Raw genomic sequence first — 24,144 nt, 5'->3', positions numbered from 1 at the left:
CACTTAATTTAGAAAGGGAAAGACTAACACTGTGTACTAAATATTTCATCACCTTTAAAAATAAATAGATGAAAGAAAACCTGCACATTATTACTTTGACTTAAATGAAAACCAATTTCTGAAGAGCTTTAAACATATTTTGTAATGGCATTATGTTTTGCTTTATTTCTTAAACTTTCCAGCTCTGAGAGGAGTACGGGAATTGCATATCCTGGAAAAAGTAAAAGGAATAATGTACATACATTCCACAACTGGATTCAGTCCTTCCCTTTTCTTTTCAGTGGGGAAGTGTTACTCTTAACATTAGCAAACCCAGCAAATTCTACAGAAATTCTGCCAACGAGTACATTCCTCGCTCCAAGAAAAAAGGAAATATTGATGAACTTAAAGTATATTTTTCTCCTAGTTAAAGGCTGCATGCATTCAGATCTTTAACATCTGCATTTCCCACAAGGACTAATTTTCTCTGGACCGTCAGATTTTGGTTGCATGTTGTGCCATCTAAAACATTCAAAGCACAGTAGTGTGTATATTCCACCACTGGGTTCTCCACGCAATCAGATGTAGTTCGGACTTGTATTGTCCCAATTCTAAATGAGCATGCTTAACCAAACACTACTGATGTGGCTAACTGCTGGAAACTTAACCTCAGATCCCAACCCCACTAGTCTTCAGAGCAAATAAGGAACAAGTTAAACTGGCATCCTTGTCATGGACCAGACAGTGATAAAAATTAATCTTAGGATTTCTGTCCAGATTCATTCTAAACCTTGCCAGACATAGCCGTCTATTGAAATACGTATCCAGGAAAGGAAATTAAATAGAGAGATCTGCTTCCAAGCTGAAGCACAATGTCTATCCTAAATCAAATCTGTATCTGAATTTTGCCCAGTTGTCTTACTCCTGGCTCTGACACTTAATCCCCAAAGGTAGCTGAGTTAGTCTCCCCCTTACCCAGATATTACATCTCAGAACACAAGTTGACAGCCTTCCATGCATGAAATATATTAAACGTTTTAGCTCAGGAGATGATGTATGGAGCTTCTTAGAGGCAGTGAAAACTGGCTTTGGAGCTGCCACCAGGAAGATGATGGAAAAGCAGGTACAAATAGGAACCTTTGATAAAGTCTTACAAACCAAACCCATCATATCTGGGATGCCATGAATCTCAGACTCCCTCTCTTTCTTCTGCAATGCAGGGTAGGACCAAGTACTTTGGAGTCAACACCTAACACATAATAAGCCCGTGTGCAAAACTACACGCTTTAAAAAGCCAAGTGTCTACAGGCAAATGCCTTTTGGAATTATAACAGTGAAGACTGTGATTGAGGACATATTCTCCCAGTACAACTTCTGCCAACAACTTACTGAGATTAGAAAGTTGTTGGAAAGAAATTCATGGAGGAATTGCTTTCTGGAGTCATCGTGAATTAATAAATAATAGGTACCTTTCTGAGATAGCTGTTTCAGAGCCGCATACAGCTGAATGAAAACTAGCACTATGGTCCAATTTATTTACCATTAGTTTCTTTCTCTGTCTCTCTCTCTTTTTAAACTCTAACACACAATTTCAGACTACTGTGAAAGCCTCCTTAATTTGCCTCTGTATTGTGTAAAGCAGATGTCCTGCCTTCACAAACTGATTAGTAAGTGGTTTATATTATTCCAGTGGTTGTCATCATTATTGCAGAAATGTTGAACAAGGCTGCTGTAGGCTGCTTTTGAAAATGTCTAGAATGACAGACTGTTTCAGAAGTGATACAGGTGTGCATAACACACTTTTCTGGAGAAAACAGACCAAATAATATTCCATGAAATAGCACATCATGTTTCAGGTGAGGGGTACTGTTGTGGTTTAGTCCCAGCCAGCATCTAAGCACCACCCAGCCGCTCACTCACTCCCCCCTGGTGGGATGGGGGAGAGAATCAGAAGAGTAAAAGTGAGAAAACTCGGGGGTTGAGATAAAGACAGTTTAATAGGGAAAGCAAAAGCCATGCACAAAAGCAAAAGCAAAGCAAGGAATTCATTCACTCCTTCCCATGGGCAGGCAGGTGTTCAGCCATCTCCAGGAAAGCAGGGCTCCATCACATGTAACGGTGACTTGGGAAGACAAACGCCATCACTCCAAACGTCCCCCCGTTCCTTCCTCTTCCCCAGCTTTCTATGCTGAGCATGACGCCATATGGTGTGGAATGTCCCTTTGGTCAGTTGGGGTCAGCTGTCCTGGCTGTGCCCCCTGCCAGTTTCTTGTGCACCTGGCAGAGCATGGGAAGCTGAAAAGTCCTTGACCACTGTAAACACCACTTAGCAACAACCAAAACATCAGTGTGTTATCATTATTATTCTCATACTAAAATCCAAAACACAGCACTATACCAGCTACTAGGAAGAAAATTAGCTCTATCCCAGACGAAACCAGGACAGGTACCTTCAGGATCACGGTAGGTAGAGTATAAAAATAACACAGGCACTGGACCATGACTCAGAAGACCTGGGTCTTATTCCAGGCCCTGGTACAGTACTAGAAATTTGGTCTTTGGCAAGTCCTTTTGTTGGGATAAATCTCAGATGTGTTTTCCTAGTAGCATCTAAAACATTTGAGGCAGTCTTCTGCAGGACCCACTCTTTCTCCATTGGCTGTAAAAGGCCCGTGGTGGATGAATACCTAAGACAGCTACAATTAAGGGGGGTGGATCTTGTCACGAGTTGCACAGGCAGCTTAACATTTAAATTAATTGTTTTTGTTGGAGAGGGTGAAGCAAAGTCTGCCTCGCTTATATGTTTGTTCACCTAGCAACTGACCTTGACTGAGCTCTCTGAATACTACTGCAATAGAAATTAATGTTAATTATAGCTTTAAAAGATTAGATATGTTAAATCTGTTCCTAGATGTCCTGACAGTCTTAAAAGCAGAAAGAAAGGTGGGCATTTAGTTGATTCTGAAGTCATACTTCACCACTGGCTCGTTCCATTCTGTATAGGATCCAAGCAGTTCAACAACTCTCCAACAAAATTAGAGTGCAACGGAAGTGACTACGAATACTTATTTGTTGCAAGAACCGTGAATTGCTACTGCCATCATTGCAAAAAATAGCCATGTGGTTTCTGTTTCTGCAGAATGTGATATAAAAAGTTCTAACTTGCCCACTTCTGGTCACAAGCTGTGCAAAACTCACAACTGATAAACAAGGGATAAACAATTTTTTTTTGTTGTTTTACTTCACACAAATGGTTCTTAAAGCAGGAGGAACTGACCTCTTCCCTTTTGTCAGCATTAAAATTTCATGACTACATTGTTAAGCAGAGAGAGCCTGTGTCAGCATAGGTTCACAGAGTAATTTTGGTTGGAAGGGACATTTTGAGGTCACCTGGTCAAGCCACCCTCAGAGCAGGGCCAACTAGATCAGGTTGCTCAGGGCTGTGCTGATATTTCAGTACCTCCAAGGGCAGTCCCTCTGGGTGCCTGTTACAGTGTTAGACCATCACCATAGTGAAAATATTTTTCTTTATACCTAATCAACATTTGCATTTCCATTCTAACAACTTGTGCCCGTTGCCTCCTGTCCTGTGTACTCTGTGCGCCTCTGGAAAAAAAAGTCTTGCTCTGTTGTCTTTGTAACGTCTCAGTAAGTAGCTGAGAACAGATTTCACCTTCACCTTCTCTTCCAGGATAACAAAGCAGCTCTCTGAGCCCCTCCTTGTACATCACATGCTCCAGACCCCTGATCACCTTGGTGTCCCTCCAGCAAACTCCTCCCATTATGCCAATGTCTTGTATTGGGGAGCTCAAAACTGGACACAGCATCTAGACATGGACTCACAGGTACCAAATGGAGAAATAACCACCTCTCACGGCCTGTTGCCTACCCTTTTGCTAGAACACTCCAGTATGCGGTTGCCCTTCTGTGCTGCAAGGGTGCAACGCTGACTCCTATACAACTTGCTGTCCAGCTAGACCCTCCCCCAGGGCTTTTTCGGCAAAGCAAACGATACTCAAGTCCCACGGAAAGACACACGGGCACAAAAGGTTGCTTGCAATCACTGCTAGAATCAAAATAAACCTACAAGCATGGTGGCTAACTGGCTGTATGATGAGACCAAGGGCAGAAGATGCCAAGCAAAAGCAAAGTGTGGCAACCTGTACCAAGGCTCTAGATCATTTAAAAACAAAAAAAAATGTGGACAATTTTTGCACCAAATACTCCACCCTCACACACAAAAGACTCAATTCAGTTCTCTTGTCTTTGACTCTAATTTGACTCAGAAATACATAAACTCTATTTTTTTTTCCAAATTCAGTTGAGGACAACAGTGCCAGAAGAAATTATTCTTTCTTAAGACAAAGCAAAAGACACTCGCCATCTCTTACACAGAAGTGAATCAAAGACCCAGATTCTGACATACTCTCCATCTTTGCAGATTTTCAAAGTACAAACACAGAGCCAAGCTCAGCTTTTACAATGAGTCACTCATATGCAGCAAACAGTTTGCAGAATTTTTATCTTGAAGCCTTTCAGAAGTATCTTAAAAAAAGACAAAGTATTTTCTAAAATACTTGAACAGAATTTTTATCTTGGGACTCCAAGAAAGCATTATAAAGTAAAATCTCAATTTTTCTACTGCTACAGACAAATTTATTCCCCATTTTAAAGACAAACGAGCTTTCCAGTTACAGACAAACCCAAGAATAACTCTAGTTGCTAAATCAAATTTCTGATCAATAGGAAAATAATCTTCAGAATGTGTCAAAGCAAGCCAAATGAATGGACTCCTGCCTGCAGAGCACTAGAAAACTTCAAGAGCACTGTTGTTTACTTCAGATTACTAACTTTCTTTAGAAAATTAATTTCTCAGTGAGAGTACGAAGCTGTCCATCCAGTAAAGAATTCACTATGGGTAAATGTATATATTGAAACATTCCTTTCTCAATTGAATTTTTTTCTTTTTTGGTACTTTGATGCACGTTACAAAATTATATCCATGAACCATTTCTGCTTTTCACTTCTGTTGTTAGCAGCTAACCTGAGCTAAGTCTTAGGACTGACAACAGAAAGCTGCTCCTAATAATTTCCTAATCTGATTTGTTTCAAGATCACCCTGTCTGCAGATGCACATATGCATGTGTGTATATATGTTATAAAATATACACAAACAGCCACTTCCACAAAGAGCATACGCCTTCTTGGCAGCCAAAATTCTGACCCTTTTCATTTAGGACTAGCAGAAAACAGCTTTTCTCTAGACACCCTTCCACCTTTAAACATCATACCTTTAATAAAAACAACCCTGAAATTTAAAGACTACTATAAAAAATTTCAACATTTTCATTACCCTTTTGTTCCAAAAAGCACAAGTACCCAGACTAGACATTTCAGTGCAGCCATTAAAGCAGAATGCCTTTTGAGGCAGAATTCTATGAATGCACTCTGGCTTATAAAAAATTTATTAGATGATAGCTCTGAAAAAGGCTCTGAGGCGTAACATGGTCTATCATGTTGTGCATGCGTGAGTTAGCTTTTACAAGATCAGAACCAGAAGCGAAGATGAATGCTATTCATTGTAAGCCCAAAGCTTTGGAAGTTCAGTATCGCACTGCTTGGGGGTCAGTACTAGAGCTATTAAAAAAAAAAAAAGAGTACATTCTTTAAAGGACTGTCCGGTTTTTAAATGTTTGGCACACATGCCTACCCTCAGTTCTCGATTGTGTGGAGCCAGGGCTGCAGGGGACTGGGCAGAAGACAACTGCCCGCTTCTCCAGCCCCATTCAGCGCCGACTGAATTTGTTATGAGAAGGTCAGTGGTGTTCTTGTTAGTGGGTTTTAAAAACTCAAATATCACTTGATGGAATAAAAGCAATGACTTCACACCGGGTGTAAAGAGGAACAATTCTGGCAAGGACTCATCCACTTACTGTCAAAGAAAATTACATACAATTTACTATTTTGACATTCTGGAGTGCGTTCGACGCATTATTAGGATTTGGAGGTCTTAAAGAGAAGCAATTCAAATGAACATTAAACTAAATGGATTTTCTTTGATGAAACAATGATAAATAACAACACAGATGACTTTGGTTGTTTGCAAAATAGCTTATTCATAGTCAGTTGCCCACATTATTTTGAAAATATCCGAAGCTCAGGACAAACCTTTTTTCAACTGCTAGATGCTTTACAGAGCTAACAAAGAGTTGTTATTCTTATTATTCAAACTATTACATATATTATGTGAAAACACGCCTGAGCAATATTGCACTGAATCCTGAGAAAATGTACATTTCAAAAATTATCTTTGTGTTTGCTGCAACTAACACAAGACTGCAGTTGACAAGAATCCCAACGTGGCAGTGTCCCCACAAATGTACCCTCCTCGGACGTCTCCTCTGTGTTTTCTCTTCTAAGCCAACTGCTCTTCTTTGCCACCAACCTGAAGTGTCAGCTGTGACTTTCTGAGCAGCTCTGAGTAATGGGATCAGCTAATGTTCGGCACATGGAGAAATTCCGTATCATTCTCCTCTCTAAAAATACCGCCGGCTGCCGCTAGAGCCACTCAGCGGTGATGAATAGCTAAAGGGACAAGCAGGTCTCTAAATTTACTTCATATCTGACAGCCCTTCAGCAGATATGGGTAATGGATCCTACTTACTCCAAACTACTGTATACTGCAAGGCACTTTCCCGCCGTGTGAATATATACACTCACTATGGGCTTCTTAATGATCATGATTTTTTTCTTCCCCATTAAGTCAAGCTGATTACACATTAAAAAGCTGTTAGTAAATTTTGAAACATGTTACTAATTCAAGCGAAAAAGGCATGTTTGGTCTTCAAATGCACCTCCAAGCCTCTATCAGAGAAGGTCTCAATTGACTTCTAGGGATTTGCCTCGAGTGTTGAAAGTATGCGCATCTTATAAATGCACACAGCTAATTATCTCCAATGACTTTAGCTGATTCACTCACTTAATACACGGGTATGTCTTTTCTGGGTATACAGCATTATAGAATTTTATTTCCTGAAGGTCATTTGATAACTTTATGCTATTTTTTGTGTGTGCATTTTTAATAAGGTCCTATTTCTGAATCGAGGAAAAGAGCGTTCGATGAGACAAAGGGTATTTACTGCATATCTGGGGATATCCAGATTGGCAATTATATCATAATTGTTTTTAAATTCTAAAAAAGGGGGTGGAGCGGGGAGGTAAGAGATAATTAAGTCACATGAACAGGACCCAAATTGCATTTGCTCTCAGTTTTGTTGTGCACAATATCAGTTTAATTGAATCATCTGTAATTCTTCTCACTTATTTTTTTCAGCCTGCAGGAACGTACACAAGACATTATGAATGAGAGGCTGGCTGGCAAATTTCTTGAAAACAGAGATTCCAAGTATCCATAGGATTTGCCAGAAAACAGCAGACAAGGTTATATATGTCCTTGTGTGTGTGTGAGCGCACAAATGTGCCGGGGAGGGCGGAGAAGAGGGATAGCCTCTGGCAAATTGATGTCTGTCAGCTAGTGAACCTTGATTTCACTATTAATATGTCATGGTTCACCACACAGAATCTTTCAGTGAGCATCAGCTGTGCTACACACACACACACGGGTGCACGTGTGCACACACACACATATATGTTTTTATATATATATACACACTGTCTGACTTCAGTCAAACCAGTCTGTCATATTCAATGAATCACCAAAACAATGGAATGGGCAGAGTCTCTCTTAACTCAATTAGCAAAGCATTTTTCAGTAATAATTGATTTGAGTGACATTTGTTTCTGTGTTTTTAAAAGAGAAAATCTTCATGATTTAACTGGCTTTGGCTAATGGAAAAGACCCTCGCTGACGTGAAATCAAATCATGTTGCTTGCTGTTAACACTGGAATTACAGAAGAAAGCTAGGGAAATAATAGCAGCACCTAATCCATAATCCTCCTAGTGCAAAATGAAGGATTCCAGCATATTTGGGGTTTTCCCAACTGAAACACCATCCCTAAAAAAACTGCAGTGCTCACTCAAAGATATTTGTCCTAACTTTTCTTTTATGTTACTTCTTTTTCCTTTGGTGCTTACATCCCTGAACCATTTGCACACATCCATACTAAATGGCCTTCGTTAGAGCAGTATTTGGGTGACTCATAAGCTTGATTCATGTATCTTGATGTTACCCTTAGAGACAGGCAAGCATAATTCTCCCTTTACAGACTGAATGACCTGACCAAGGTAATAATGTAGGTCTGTGGCAGAGGAGGGAAATTAATCTGGGTCTGCTGAGTCTCTTAATAGCCCCATAAACACCGAACACTCTGTCCCTATATCTTTTCATTACAACTCATCTAAAGCACATGTATTCAGCTTTGGACTGTGGCATTCTCTGTTCCCCAGACAGTAAGCAGGAACCCAATGAAATATTTAAAATAAAAAGCACATTTCCTTGCTTTCCCTTGAAGAGCACTAAAGATTTGGGGAATATTCTTACTCCCCCATCTAAAACAGTTCTATGAAAATTTTGCCAGTTATTGGATCGTTTTGTTTTCTTTTCTATTTGGTGATAAAGACATGAGGCCAAATTTTGCTCTCCTTTACACCCACATGAATTTATAATAACCCCACAGGTTTGAAGATTTGACCAGATTGAGCAGTATGCAAAGGAGAAGAGGTAATAGCTACCAGCTCTGCAGCCTCACTGCTACAGGTAGATTAACGTCGCTTCTGGCAATCCTAGAAAACTGTACAGAGCCAAAGTCCATACCATAAATAGCTTCTGGGACAAAGGCTTATTGTAAGTGACACCTTTAATGATCTGGCTATTTATAGGTTTCAAACCCAGGACAAACGATAGATTCCTTGCCAGCTGCTTATACTTAGCATTGCTTAGGGTATGGGGAGGGAGGAGGAGAAGGTCTAAGCATATTTTCACCTTTAGCCTCTGCTACCAGCTACTGAGCAAGGACTACCCGCTGAGCGGACTGATGGTGAACAGGATGACGTGCAAAGCCTAGAAGCCTGCCAGGCGCACTGACATGCATACCAACAAGCTGCATTTGGAAAAGAAGAGATCCTGGAATGGGTTTTCAGTGGTGATAAGCGCACCCAGCCCAAGCTAGATCCAACATGCTCAGCTCCCAATTAGCCATCTGAACGACGCAGTCAGGTTATCAGAAGTGTTCGCCGCAAACAATCCCAACAAGATCAATTGAGTCTGCTGGATGCCAAATGATCTGCAATACTAGGTTGCTTATTTAGGTGCCTAAATGCAAATCATCAAATGACAGGCCCTTTTGAAGTCGAGGCCTTTGAGTCTCATTCCCTAAACCCTTAAAGAAATAATTTGACATATCTTTAGTTGTAACAAGGGAGCTCGTGATGCAAAGAGTAAACTCATGAATGCTTCTGCACTCTAAACACCTTGAGGGCTGATTTGCACAGATACTCCAACCTACCAAACCCCAATGTAAAACTGCTGCTGTTCTCTTAAACTGATGTGCAGATAATATTCCTCAGCTTTCTACACTAGCAAATATCCAGTTGTTTCATCAGACATATCACAGGCTAGCAAAACCTCAAAAGACGTTACTGCAAACTCTTGAACGACCCCATGGGATGGACAAAACTGGTCTTTGCAAGGGAAAACTACTGGAGTGAGTGGTAGTTAGAGAACAGCTGCAAAACAGGGCATTAAGTCAGCTCCATTGCAGTCAAAATGAACAAAGGCTTTTTGCTACACTCTAATACACACACATAATATGACTAGCTTTATTAGAGTCTTTTGAAATCACGACACTTCTAATACAAGGCAATGTTGCTCAGTAAGCAACGTAGACAAGAGTCCAAAAATAAAACAAGCACGCTTCTATGTCCTTCAACAGCAGCAAATAATTTGCCATTTCACTTAGCTTAATGAATTTTACAGTGCCTAGGAGAATAGAAATGATGGGTTCTGAACTCAAGAATATATCCACAGATCCCACTTAGAAGGGGTGACATGGAGTACTCTGTTTATTTCTATGTCTATGTACATGCTTACATGTATATAAATATACAAATGCATATATATTACATGTGTGTGTATGCATATATATTTACATCACGGCCCAGGTTCTAAATTATGATAATACAATCACCCTCTAAAATTACAGTCATCAAAATATATCAGAGGGATATATATATAAAAAAAGAAATAAAATAGAAATAAAAAGTCATTAGACTTGGTTACAGTGCTAGCTCGATCTACCTTAGATACTGAAAACAACCCTTAGTCCCTCCAACCACTAATAGCAATATTCTTTTTAATGCAACATTTAATGAAGAATTGAAGTTTAAGAGGAGCTGATAAGACAATGGTGATAAGGCAAACAGTCATAGTGGGCAGGATACATAGAATGTCAAAATAAAGTGAAATAGGAAAAGAAGTCAGCCTGTAACAAGCTATGTTTATATTTGCTTTTGCCTTTTTTCTGCAGGCTGATGAAGATGCTGATACAGATCATTAATGCTCTTAAATTGCCATCACGTTAATGTCAGTAGTAGTGTATTTGTTTGATCCTATCATCGTAAAATGCTACTGAAGTGTGCTGTACCTTTTTTCTTTTTGGATGCCTGGTTTCATTCACCCTTGACCACCTTTCTTCTTTTCATAAATCATGACAATGATGGATTGAGGGAGAATGAAACAAAGTCCAAAGACACACCTGCTGCATCAGATCCCTGAAGAGTGTTGAAGAGAACATTCGCAAAGGGCCCTTAACTGGAAAAACAACGAATACTTGGAAGCCCCATAAATACCCCTTTGTTCCCCTTTTCTGTCTCTCAAAACAGAAAGTGCTTCCTGAAAAAACTTTTTCATCTGTGGTAACGGGGTTCCTGATGATTCATAGGCATTGCAGACTGCTGCAAACCCTCCAAATCTCACCCAAGAAGAAAGAAAAAGAAGAGTCAAGTCAAAGCATGATCACTGGCTACAGAGTACCTGGGGATTGCACTGTGGCTGGAGCAAGAACCCCTGATGTGTTCAGGGAGCCAAGGAGGCAATTCCCAGCACATGAGAGTTGTTAATGTCTACAGCAGGCTACATCTCTGCTCTCAGGCTGCTCCTGTGCTCCTGTGAACAGGGAGACAGAGCTCCCTGGGCAAAAAAGAGCACGTTTGGGAGAGATGCTTCTAAGCCATGGTGGCAAGAGCATGATAGTCACAGCAAGGGACAAGAAAGACAGCAGAGGACCACTGGGAAGAGCAGGCTGCAGACATGATGGAAGGACAGACACGCTGAGAACCAAAGGGATTCTGCAAATTTTCCAGCGATGCAGAGAGCTACTCTGTTGATTGAAAGGACTCAGCCCTAAAGACTCATGGTGAAAAGTGGAGCTTGGTTTATATCCCCTTTTGGTTTCCAGTTCATCTTGTTTGCTTATGCCATTTAAGAAAAAAGAAAAAAAAACCCAAGGCATTTAATATATATTCTAATAAAACAGGTTTTTTTGAATATCAAATTCAAACTTTTGGGAATGCTTGCTTTAAACAGACAGCCAGCAGATCCTGATTGACTTGGGCTCATATCAGAGAGGCATTAGCTCAGTACCAAACTCACTATGTGTCTATTGGCTGCCATCAGCAGATGTATTTCACAGGTGTTTGGTTTTGCTCACCCACATCTAAGCAATTTCATGATTTAAAATCAAAGCTGATTGACTGAAACAAAAAAATTCAAAAACATCTCATTTTTCAAGCTTATTGCAGAAAAATACCTTGTCTTTTAGGAAGCAACTGGTAATATGCATAAATGATTTCTCCATTTCAGGAAAAGGTGAATCTCAAAGTGCTAAGAATTGCTTTTGATGGTCCAAAAGACATCCCTTCTAACCCCATACTCATTTGTAACTGTAAAAGCTGTAATGAGCAAAGCATCATAATTCCCAATTTTAATTTTTCTATCCTCATCCCTGAGGTGAGACTGCAAAAAGAACATCAGCTGGTTTCATCCAAGGTCTAGGAATGCTTCTTCTCTACCTATGCCATATTACATTTCATGACCATATTCATTCACCATCTTTGAGCTAAAATGCGGTCACACTATCCTTAGTAACCCTAGGAAAATCCGTAGTAAGATGAGCACCACTACAATCCAATCTGAGAAGCCCAGTAATACTGCACATCTGTATCTCAACTGTGGTTCCTCACTCTGCTTAAATAAAATGTTCATAACTTAAAAAAAAAAAAAAGATTGCTATGCTTTTAGCACTTTCAGCATCTCTAGAATTGCCATGTACAGTATAACCCTAGAGTTCTAAAGAAGGTGAAGCACTGTAATAACTTCAAATATCCCATCAGAGAAACATCCAGTCATAACTCACAAACCAGCTAGTCTTTGCAGGCAGCTCAGTGGGTAGACACTCTCATCATAAAATTCACCACCAGGGATGGTACTATCTGGTATTCAGCACAAAATTTTATGGGGTGTAGAAAACAAAACCTGAAGCAAAGACAGGTAGAAACAATATCAAATTTCTGTTTTCAAATTACAGGTTCTTTCTAACTGGCTGTAGAGAAACAAGTGAAACTGGCTGGCGGGCAGTTCGCAGTGGTTTAACCACTGCTTCGTTACTAGCATGGGATGCAGCAGAGTTGCATTAGTGATTTTCCAGTATTATTTACTTCTGCCGCAGAATTTTGCATGCATATACTTCGCCTTAACTGTTATGTTCTTAAATTACTGTTATGATAACCACTCATTCTTCTTAAAACCTGATGCAATTTCCCAGTTTGCTCCTGACATTGCTCCCATGTCTCCAGCCTGTATGTTCATTACTCATTCTTGTGATGTTTCTCCTGCTGGCTAGGATTACTCCAGAGAGTTATTTGACTATAAGAAAGCAAATGAACCTGAATGAGAGGTCAAAGGCTAAGACTGACATAAGCTGTCTTGGGTAAATGACAAAACTCAACTTTATCTAACTATTTCTCCAGAAATAAGTAGTCACTGCATAGACAGAGCCACCTCATCCACCACAGTCTGCCTTAGAGCAGGGCACACCAGACCCTCACAGCAGTCAGGGAACCCATTGCTTGGGCTCTACTTTCTTTCCTTGAAGTTCAAGGTTTGCCGTTTGCCAGGCTGCAATAAAAAACACATTGGGTCTGCTAGCTACGATAACCGTAGGAGATCCTGTAGGTATGACCAAACATGAGAAAAATGAACCAGAAATTACAACTCTTGTCGATGATGCTCTGAGAAAGGCAGAAAAATGGTTTGATTTGGATTGAGCTGCTCTTGGCTAGATAAATCCTTCTGTCTCTTTGAAGCAGCCAACAGCTAACTCATAACATGCAAAAGCTCCTGATTGCAGTGGAGCAAAAGTTTGACCCTTGGTCTGGCCAAGGTGGCTGAAGCAAAGCTGAAAGCCACCCCACTTGGCAACCCAGCACACAATTCTCTCAGTCCTTCTGACTCAAGCTCAAACTGTTAATTTTACAAGAGCAGAACCAAAGATCTTGTTCACACATGAATTTCACAAAACTTCTTGATGCATGTCTCTCAGTAAACATGTTTTGCTGTAATATCACTATTATTTCCAGAAGCTCTGAATTTAACTCTTCCAGCTCCACCAAATTGACACAAGAAATAATGACCTTTCTCCTAAAGATTTATTCTGTAACCAGTTGCTGTCTTCTGTACGCTCAGGAATGGTGTTCCCACCGTTGACAAAGACTGACTGTGCTATATAATTGTTGTTTACAGTACACCATTTCTCAGCAGAGGAATGGGAAATCTTCGGATTTAAAGAATCTGTGCGGATTATAGCATGTTATCTGTTTTCTGTCCGATTGGCAGAAGATTATAATGGCTTGTAGCAATATAAAAGATCAAATAAATGAGGGCGGATGCTAGAATTAACTCCTTATACACCTTGTGCTTTTAGAAATCATTCATAAAACACTGAACACAACATTATCTGAACATAAATATAGCCTCAGTATAGTTTGTTGGTAGTGACAGGCGAGATCAATATTGGAGACCAAATGCCAACAGTAAAAGGGTATGTCAGTCAGTATTTCACTGACTAACTGCCCTTATCTGAAGCTCTCATGCTTCACTGGGTGAAAATACAGCCATTGATCTTAGTGTCACAACTCAAATTCTTCATATATCAACTAGTTTTTTTCCCCCCTTTTCAGTGGAATTTCTGGGCCACTACTTATTTTTATGATCAATATTTCTATCACTCGCCCATGAACTACACTTTTATTATATTAACCTTTAAGTACAATTTTTAACATATCTGTTTGGTGTAATGTCACATGTTTTAACTCAACATCTCTTTTACAAGTGTCAGAGCTACAGCTGAAGTTCAGGTTTCTTAAAGCATTCACGGCAAAACTACTCTGATTAGTAGATAAATCTACCCAATGCAGCGCTCTCGAGTTCTCTGGGGCTGTGGAGCTGTGCTTTCAAGGATTCAGCTTCCCTTTCCAGGAATTCACAGCTCAGCTGTAAAAATTTTTCTCAGAAGAAGGAGTTTTTGTTAGCAATTGACCTGACTGCTTTACCTTAAAGCATTTAAGTGTTGGAAATTAGCATGACAAAAATCCATCCATGCAAATAGTCCTATGTTTGTAATTGAAAGAGATTGACTGTTCTGCTAAACAATCCCGAGTAGTCTGAGAGGATTTAATGTATATGGATCAGGTCCCTGGCTTGCTTTATGGTCTTGGCTGAGGCACTCGAGCTCTCTGAATTTCACTTCTCCTGTTTGCAAATTGGAGATATGAAGGACAACCTACTTCCATTAGGTCCTTTGGATCTACAAATGAATGAAACTATATTCCAGGAGTAGTAAATGCAATTCTCTGAGCTACATTAAGTGCTCTGTGAGACTATTCATTAATAAACTAACTGAAGTTAAATGTTCTGAGATCTTTAAATAAAAAGGCATTAGATGGACAATAAAAAAATATATAGACGTTGTAAAACATATTACTATCTTAGGGAATAAGTTTTAAACTAAGAATTTGAGGGAAATTATTAAAAAACACAATAAAAGTCTCTCCATCTCTGTTAGCATAACGTAAAGCTGTCTCACCAAGCTCATTTACTTGGCTTAGTGAAAATTACAGAAAACTATTACTGATGTTATTAATCACCATCTTGGAACTAATACAAACAAGGTAATTCCTTGATTATTTGATTAGCAGAGCTAGAATCCTTTAGCTATGTGGGTTTTACTGATCCAGAGCCCTTTTCAATCTTGCTTTAAGAACTATCAGAAACTAAAATCAGTGAGAGACACTAAGTAATGCAGTCAAATAGGGTTTGTAATTATTATTATTTAAAGTTTCAGCGTATTACGTTAGGACTACAATTTTAATACAAAAGTTGATGTCTCCCAAAGGAAATTGTTCTACCCCAAAATGTTTCATCAATTATTGCATTGCTCCATCATTATCGAAATTGCCAAAGCAATTTCATTATAAATCCCACATAAAGGAGCACTAAGGGGTAATGGCAAAATGGCTTTGGTCCCTGTAGGACTATCTCAAGAAAATAATTTCAGGCAAAGAGGAAACAATGCTTTGTTCTTGTGCTGTGGGAGGGAAGTTTGTCTTTCTTGGCTATGGCTCCATGACAGAAAAAAAACCCCACACAAATGGGGACTGCTTAATGCTGGGAAAACAGCACGCTATGCACAAGTTAGTTCATTTAGGCATCCCACAACAAGAGTTTAATGATAAGGGGATTGACTGGAGCTGGATATGTAACGAGGCTTAATTTCTCAGATATAGAGAGCTCTTCAAGGGAAGAATGCAGTGGGAGGATGGGAGGGTAAAAGAACGTGTGCCCATGCGCCGGCATGCACAGACGAGTAGGAGGGAGGCGCCTGTTTGTACATAAATAACCTCTCAGTTAGGGTTGAACTTTTCCTCTAGCTGTCAAAACTTCTGTATTTAGCATTAGTATATAGACTTCAGACAGTAAGACGTCGGGGCTACTTTTTCCAAGGGAAGACAAAAAGGTATAGGGTTAGGGGATTTCCTTCACAGGAGGAAGAAGCCATGAAAATACTTATTTTTTAATTAATTCTGCAAAATTAAAATACTAGTTCCACAGGATCCTTGTCCATAGGTCAAGAGGACAAAACACATAGACCTTACTTATGCTTAGAAACTTCTTTTGGGGGTAGGAGGGGCAGAAAAGGGGGCAAAGTAAAAAGGAAATATAAATAAATAAAACGGGATGAAGCCCTCTACAGACTATGAAATACCCACTCATAACTATACTATGCAGCAGAGAATATAATCCTTAGACAGCAAACAGTTCAGAAGAAATTTAAAACTTTTAGAATATACAAAGACAATAAGCAATCCTGTTTTAACTGATGAACACAAAGAGAGTCAGTAAAGGGGTCGCTGGTTGGGGGAATCTTGGTTCCATTTCTGGCTCTTGTAGAAGGAAAATTACTTCGCTTCCCTGTGCCACAACAGAAGAATGTGAAAAATAACTACAGAACTGCATAAGGGAATTTTTGAGGCTTACTTAACATTTAATTAAGGGTTTGAGATTCTTGTGTGAACATCACCACAAGAGCAACTAATATTACTAAAACTAATTAAAGAACAATTTTTATATGGCTGAATTATGACCTTCATGCAACTATAGTTACTATAGTTTATTCCAAAGATATCTACTGCCAAGTTTACAAGTTACTGAAGTTCACTTTTTTAAAATGTAAGATTTTAATAAAACGCAGTAATGAAATTTGCCAGATTTTAGGCCATTATTACCAATTATATATAAAAATTCATTTTATGGCAATGTTCCATGCTGCAGAAAGCCTCAAGGTAAAATGAAATTTTAAGTGACTGGATCAATGAACGCTAGATTCTTAAATGTGTTCTGCAGTTCTGAAATCTCTGTGCCTTACCAATTCAGTCTCTCTGTCCTTTTGCTGTATTCATATCCCATGATGGAGGAATAGGATTTAAACCTAAGATTAGGGATAGCACTGTATTCTAGAGGTAAAATACATCATCATCAGTGGCCACATCAGTATACCAGGGCCATCTCATCAGCCAATATTACATAAATAGTAAAAATTAAATGTGTAAATGGATTAGCTATAAAAATGTCTAGTTTTCTTCCAGTTCTAGATAAAAAATACCTAATATGGAGAGTAGGAAAAAAAAAGATCTCATTTGAGAAGGAAATTCTTAATTTTTCTTTTCTATTCTGTTGTCCATCTTTGGATACCAGTAGAGGAAACATCAATGTCTTGACCATACTGTCCCTCAGCCCCTTGTTTCTGCCAAAGACAGCGTCACCCCAATCAAAAGGTATATAAAAGCTCTTATGGTGTCAAGGACAGCGTGGCTGCATCTTCAAGAGGACTGACAGAAACTTTTCTGTCCTGCACCCAAGAAATACAGACATTTCATTTTGGCACAGAGATGGATTAAAAAAAAAAAGACAAAAAAGCAGACAAAACCCTGTCTTTACCCCAGTTTTGGTGTACAGTACAAGTTCTAAGTGCCACTGTGCATGGAGACTAACCTTCGTGCAGCCTCCCTTTGTTTTCAAGTTACTCTTCCTGTTTACAGAGAGAGAACAGGTATGAAACTAAACCCCAGATACAAATCTTTTTCTGGACTGGGATGTCAGAACCACATTCAACATTTTGCATATCAACTTCAGTTGAGCTCTTGGTTTTTTGAGTCATTAGGACTTTCCCTTTCTGTGCTCAGGACCTTGGTACTCATTATGGCTGGCTCTGCGATAAAGAGGAATAATTAAAAAAAAAATGGAAAAAAAAAAAAAGAAAATGTACATTATAGCTATAGGCTCCATAAATGGGGAGCAGAGCCTTGTTGGTGACAGAAGATTACCATGGACCTGGTACTACGCTACCAGTTGGTCCACTCCAAACCACCATGACTTCTTTGTGGCTATGGATGCATTACCAAATCTCTCCAAAAGGTCCTCTGTCCATTGCTCTGGAGCAGCTGAAAGCCCCAGCCACCGGTGATCTCCATCATTTACAGCAGCCAGAGAGCACCCTGATGAATACAATTTAAATACGAGATCCACTGAGGGAGAGGGGAAAAAATATTTTCTATCTAACCAGTTGACAGCGTTCATCAAGGTACTTCACCTGATCCCTAAAAGGACAATTTTAAATGAAACAAGTAACGCACGCGGCAATTAGATACCAAGTAGCGTGTGGCAGGTCACTAACCAAGAGCGGATTGCAGTGAACCAGGGAGAGAAAGGAAAGACAGATTACAAAATATCAATAAAACTAACATGACTGTCATTATTGATGGCATTAACTCTCTCAGCCCAACAGCAGCAGCAAAAGGGAAAGCTGATATTCTGTTTACTGTCAACTTCCCATCTGTACTTGTCACATGAAATGGTCGTTTTGCCAATCTTTTTTTTGCTGGAAAAAATATTTTGAAGAACTAAGGAACAATACTTTAAAGGGAAAAAATCAATTCTGACAGTGGCAAGGACAGGCCTCTGTCACAGGTGATGAGAAAAAGGACATTAAAAAATCTAGATATTTATATCACATGACACAAAGCACTTTTATACAGACATGACCAGTTTGAGTTACTTTATTGCACAGTTAAGGTGATGGCATATGTTATCATTTTTCCAGAAGAGCAGAAAAGATACTTACATTTTGGCCTGTGAAATATGCTATCACCAAGCAGATTGGAAGGAACTATATTCAATTTCTACGACCACATTTTCATGAGTTTGCATTTCATGCACCCTAGGCAAAGGGTGAGCACATTGCATTTGAAGGATTTCACTTCTCTGGTTACACGTTTTCAAGTTTGTTGAAAAGAAGCCCATAATGCCGGTGCTAACTTTTGGTCAAGGCAGGGCATTGAATGTATTAAATTTCCATTTTAAAATAAACAAGTGTAAAACCTACTCTCATGCTTATATCTAAGAATCCTGGAATACTGGAATGTGGAGAATATACACTGTAAATCTATTTCTAAATGCAGAGCATGGAGAGGGTAAGCAGAAATCCCTTTAATTAGTTCTTAACTTGCTTTTTGAGTAACACATATGCAGGGGTTTCAATTGTATTTTCTCTTATTGTTACTACTTGTGAACACTTGTGGTTCATTGACTGAGCCTCATTACCCCTGGAGATTGTTTGTTCATCTGTTTGTCAGAATTTAATTACTGGAGCACAACCACTGATATAAGGACATTCACGCAAGAGCCTAATATTTTTCTCTTCTCCATCTACTGTAGGTAGCTTTATTTCCTCTCTAGAAAATTGCTCTTAATCAGCTTGTCACTGTGCAGAACAACAAATTTCGTAAGCAAAGGAGGGGTCTATCAGAGACACGAGTACTGTTCTGCAGCCATCTCTGAAAAATCTACTTTCTCAACCAAATGGATGAAGAACTGAGCAACTCCTGACCTTATTTAGAAGCAGAAAGGCAATGGCTCTGTTACACTCACTGATTACAAACTCTGTTTTCCAGCTGCATCACTGAAGCAGAAAACCCCTGAAAAATGCAAAGCAACACTATGGGTGTCAGAAAGGAATCGCAAGCCAGCTTCTTGGAGGCAGAAGCTGTGCGCTAGATTGCCCACTTGCTCTTCATCAGTAATCTCTGCTTATAGTCCCCAAAGACGACTCCTTACAAATTTAGGTCACAGGACACTTTCTGTGCAATTCTTGCCTATCTCTACAACTGCAAACTCCTGACTATACCTCTGAATGATACACGTGTATAGTATATTCAAACAACCAAGAAATCAAAGGCTCATGGCTTCACCTTTTTTCACCTGGGGAGAAAACCATAATCTCACATTTCAACTAGCTGTCATGCAGCTTGAGTTATTACCTATAAATATATATCACAAAAATGAGGACAAAATATGTTAGAACTTGCATAACATGTTTCAACTAATGGAACGTGTTTAAGGCCTAAATTTCCAGCTATTAGACAAAGTATAAATTTTTATCAAATACCTCAAAAAACTATTTTCAAATAAGCCTTCCTTCATAAGCATGCAATTAAAAAAATATTTTATTGTATTAACTTTTTCCCTCTAAACATCCTCAACTAACAAAACCCACTAATCTTGAAAGAAATCAACCTATAGAAAATCAATGATATTTCAGTAAGACAAAACCATTCTTTAGCCACGGTTCTGACTGTCTTCTAGGTAGGACGATCCATTTTTACCATTTTCTAACACACATTCAAGCTTAACACAGGAAAGCCAGCGACACTATTAACACATGTCAACAGGGCAAAGTGAACCTTTTGGTATGCAGAGACACTATAGTTTATTTTATATTTTCTTTAGCATTTATTGTGGAAACGTCTCTCTCAAACTGCATCCAAACCAGTGTCTTGTCCCTATTTTGCAATTGCCATAAATGAGAATGGTCTCCTAGTATTGCTGTTTTAATGGCACTACTTAGCAGCATTCAAGGGAGTAGGGTAGGACTCAAGGGGCTGAGAATCTGATTTGAATGCATAATAAAGAAGCATCTGAAGTTTTACTGTGTTTATTAAATTGTTTATGGCTATTTCAATAGTAGCTGTTAAATTAACCATAAAAAAAAAAAGAAAAGAATAGGTAACTGGCTATTATCACAATTTTAATATGAGTCTAGCAATAATGCTATGCTTTATTTTAAAAGTTCTGATTCTTGAAGTCCTGTTTATATGGGTATCTTGGCTTTCATTTTCACACAAAATGTCCGTTGAATAAAGCTTGCAGTGACATGAATCATTAAGGTTCAGATATCAGTAAGTAACTAAAAAGGATGCGACAACTTTAAAAAATTCTCACTTTTTAAGCCTCTGAAAATCTTGTAAAGGCCAATTCATGAATTTCAGAGTGGCTACACTGACATTGCCACTTCAAAGCTTTCTTTTTTCGCCATATTCACAGACTACAAAAATTAATTTCCTGAATCTTCTGAGTCATTTCATTTAACAATTTAAGAAGACAAACAATACAGACAGCCCTTCCACTGCGGCGAGTAAAATTGTGCAGATAAACAAAACAATTATCGGGGCATGCAGGAGGGATAGATTCAAAGAACTGCCTTTACTCGTTTGTTAAAAACACAATCAAATTAATGACCGAGTCGCTGTTTGCACTACCTGGTCTCACTGGCCATTTGCAAACACAAGGATGCAACGTTATCCTTCGCAACTGGCTGGGCTGATCGGTCACCCCCTTCTCCCGGTGCGGAGCAAAGGACACACAGCACAGACTCTGCATCGGCACGGGGGAGAGCGTGAGTGGGAAGGGGGTGTCTCAGGGTTACCTCAGATTTATCTTCCATCACAGAGTCAGTACAGCCATGGACCAGCAAAGGCATCGTTGCAATAGCACAGATACGTCCATCCACTTTAAGAGTTTTTCTTCAGGGCTCATTTCTTTTTTTAATAATTCAAACCACATACTTGTGTTTCTTCCAAAACAAAATGATATAAACTGAAACATTTTTAAAAATTCTCATCCACAGCTAATTACTGATGCTGAGGATTAACATTCTGTGGCACTTCAGCTTTAGTTACTTTCCTTAATTAATGTCATATTTGCAAAGATCTATAAAAACACTGTTTAGGTAAATGATGTGCATTCATTAACTATTTAAAGCCCATGTCTATTTTTTGTTTTTTTTTTAAAGTATTTGGAATGCCTCTTGCAATTCCTACAAATAACCTTTAAAGCTTGAAGGGATCCATAGGTGCTTAACAAAAACGCCAAAATTTCATTAACTGTTAGGACAACAGGTGCTTGTGTCAGGTGTGTTAAGAGCCCTCAAAATGCATACGTGCATGTATTTCTAAATCCTTATGTATGAAAAATTTGATCCTTGCATGCAAAAAAGAAACTTCTGTTGTGCTACACAGTAACAACATCTAAGTTGCACCATGCAGTAACAACATCTAAGCCGTTATTAATAGCACTGTGTGGCTAAGGGTGGTTTCCTTGCTCTGGGTAGGCTGACAATTCATCTCTGATATTCTTTTTCTGTACCGCAGAGCACAGTCCATAAACTGAAGATGTCTTTTCCAGGCATTTTTATGTAAACTATGCAACACAGAACAGCATATGTAGTGATACAGGCTTTTCTAAAAGCTGAGGCATAAAGACACTGCTATTGCAATGGAATAAGATGTATTTTTGAAGACTACCTACCTATTTACAGCCCTAGGGTGTGCTTGGCTGATGCAGTTTTAACACATGTCAGTAAGCCAGACAAACCACAGGAAACACTCAGTATTTGTCCTGGCCTGTTCAACTTAAAATAAATTTCAACACTTCAGTAAATATTTTCCTGAGAGGGTTAACAACCGATATTGCTATGGTCTCATCAAGGCTAAGATGTCATTAAGCCTCTACCTCCTTGGGATTTTTATAGCAAACCCATCTTTTTTGGCCCTGTTTGTTCTAGAAATGCATTTTTGCCACTGCCAAAGCAGGCAGTGCTGCTTAAATAGTTGGGAACATGCAAAGGAAGAGGCTGTGCTGGGCATGAGGAAGGACGCAACAAACCCCAGCCAGGAAACACGCCATCAAGCAGGCTGGGTTTGAAGGCTGCGATGATATCAGCTGCAGCTGGGTCACAGAGCCAGAGAGCGACCACAGGCCTGTGATGCACACGTGTGCACTGCAAACCCGAGAGATGGGTTGCGTGGGATGTGTGCCCAACTGCGCACAACTTGCATGCCAAGCTGTACAACAAGTTTATTTTATTTTTGAGGTTTTCAGGAGGAAAAGCTGTGTGCGCTCCCCCCCTCTGCCTGGGACAGGGGACACACACGGACAGAGGAAGGAAGGCACACTAGACAGGTCCCTCTGTCTCCTCAAATTTCTGCCTCATTGCAATGGTAAACAAAAGTCTGTTATTGGTTGGCAAAGAGGCAACTATTTTAAAGACAAAATTTAGGGCCAAATTCTCAGTCTAGATACACTGTAACTCAGAGTAAACCCGCTTAACCTCCTATGCTACCAACAAAGACAAGGAGACCACCACCAGATTAAAGAACATCACAATCCATCTTCTATAGATTAGAAATATCTTTTACGACAGCTTGTAAAATAAGCATCCCAGCAGGATGGCTTGGGAAACAGGAGTCATGTGCCCCTTTTGTCTTCCCCTCCAACTTACGGCAACTCCCTTTGTTCATCTGAGGATCCACCACCACGGCGGCTGGTTTCTGCTGGGGAGCTCAGGTATCACTAGCAACGTGGTTGTGGTAACTCTGAGCTCAGCAGCTACTCACAGATCAGGAAAGAAGCATCTCAGCTTCCTGAGCATGCTTTGCCATCCGTGCCAGCCCTCATGCGGCTAAGTACCTGTCTGCTCTTCCCAACCAGCCAGTTACAAACCAGTTACAAACCAGTCAGCATCAGGGGGCTGCAACCAGATTCCCTTTCCATCCCTTAACGCCCTATTCTGACTGTACACCAAGCTTTGTCCCACAGCAAGTGCATGTTGTTGTATGTAGGATATGTTGCAAAGCGGGTCCTATGGAGATTGCAAAAAGCAATAGCAACAAAACCAATTCTGGCAAGAAAAATTAATTGCATGCATATTTGTAGGACTGGGTCCACACAGGATAAGCTGTAGCTAAAAATGAAAGAAAATTAGTGAAAATACGAATTAATATAAGCGTGCATAATTAAGAACAAGCACACTGTCATAATTTTGAACCTTTGGAATATGTGGAAAATATTCTGTAGAAAATGGGACAATTTAGCACATCATTTGCAATCTTAAATGCTCTCCTACATTGAAACAAAGGAACAGTAATCACATTGAAACCTATTTTAAAAGAAAGCACAGCTTGTGCCTGACCCAAGAAAGCAGGTAGACCTCCACTGCCTGTTAATCAAAGAGAACCGAATGAGGAAAAAATAACTATAGGAATAAGGGATAGATACAATGAATAGCTTGAAAGATTAAAAGCAGATTGAATTCAGTTATTACTTTTGCAGAAATATCAAAGCATAATTATGCCATTTTCACACATCGTTATTTGACTTTCTATGGAATTAAAATGAACACAATTAATAAATAAAAAGTATCCAGTTAAAATAGAAGCATGGGGAACCTTTCTACAACTGCAGCTAAATTGTTGCAGTG

The 24,144-nt window shown here is 39.4% G+C and overlaps 1 protein-coding gene across 6 annotated transcripts in view; it reads right to left on the bottom strand.

Annotated features, from left to right (window-relative positions):
- The window catches only part of CELF2 (CUGBP Elav-like family member 2), a 262,119-nt gene that overhangs the window by 160,065 nt on the left and 77,910 nt on the right, over positions 1-24,144 (bottom strand). The gene's annotated exons all lie outside the window — the stretch shown is intronic.

This window comes from Ciconia boyciana, chromosome 1, assembly GCF_034638445.1.
Source record: "Ciconia boyciana chromosome 1, ASM3463844v1, whole genome shotgun sequence".
Classification (NCBI taxonomy): Eukaryota; Metazoa; Chordata; class Aves; order Ciconiiformes; family Ciconiidae; genus Ciconia; species Ciconia boyciana.
Note: the sequence above shows the minus strand (reverse complement) of the source record. Positions and strands in the feature narration are given on the sequence as shown.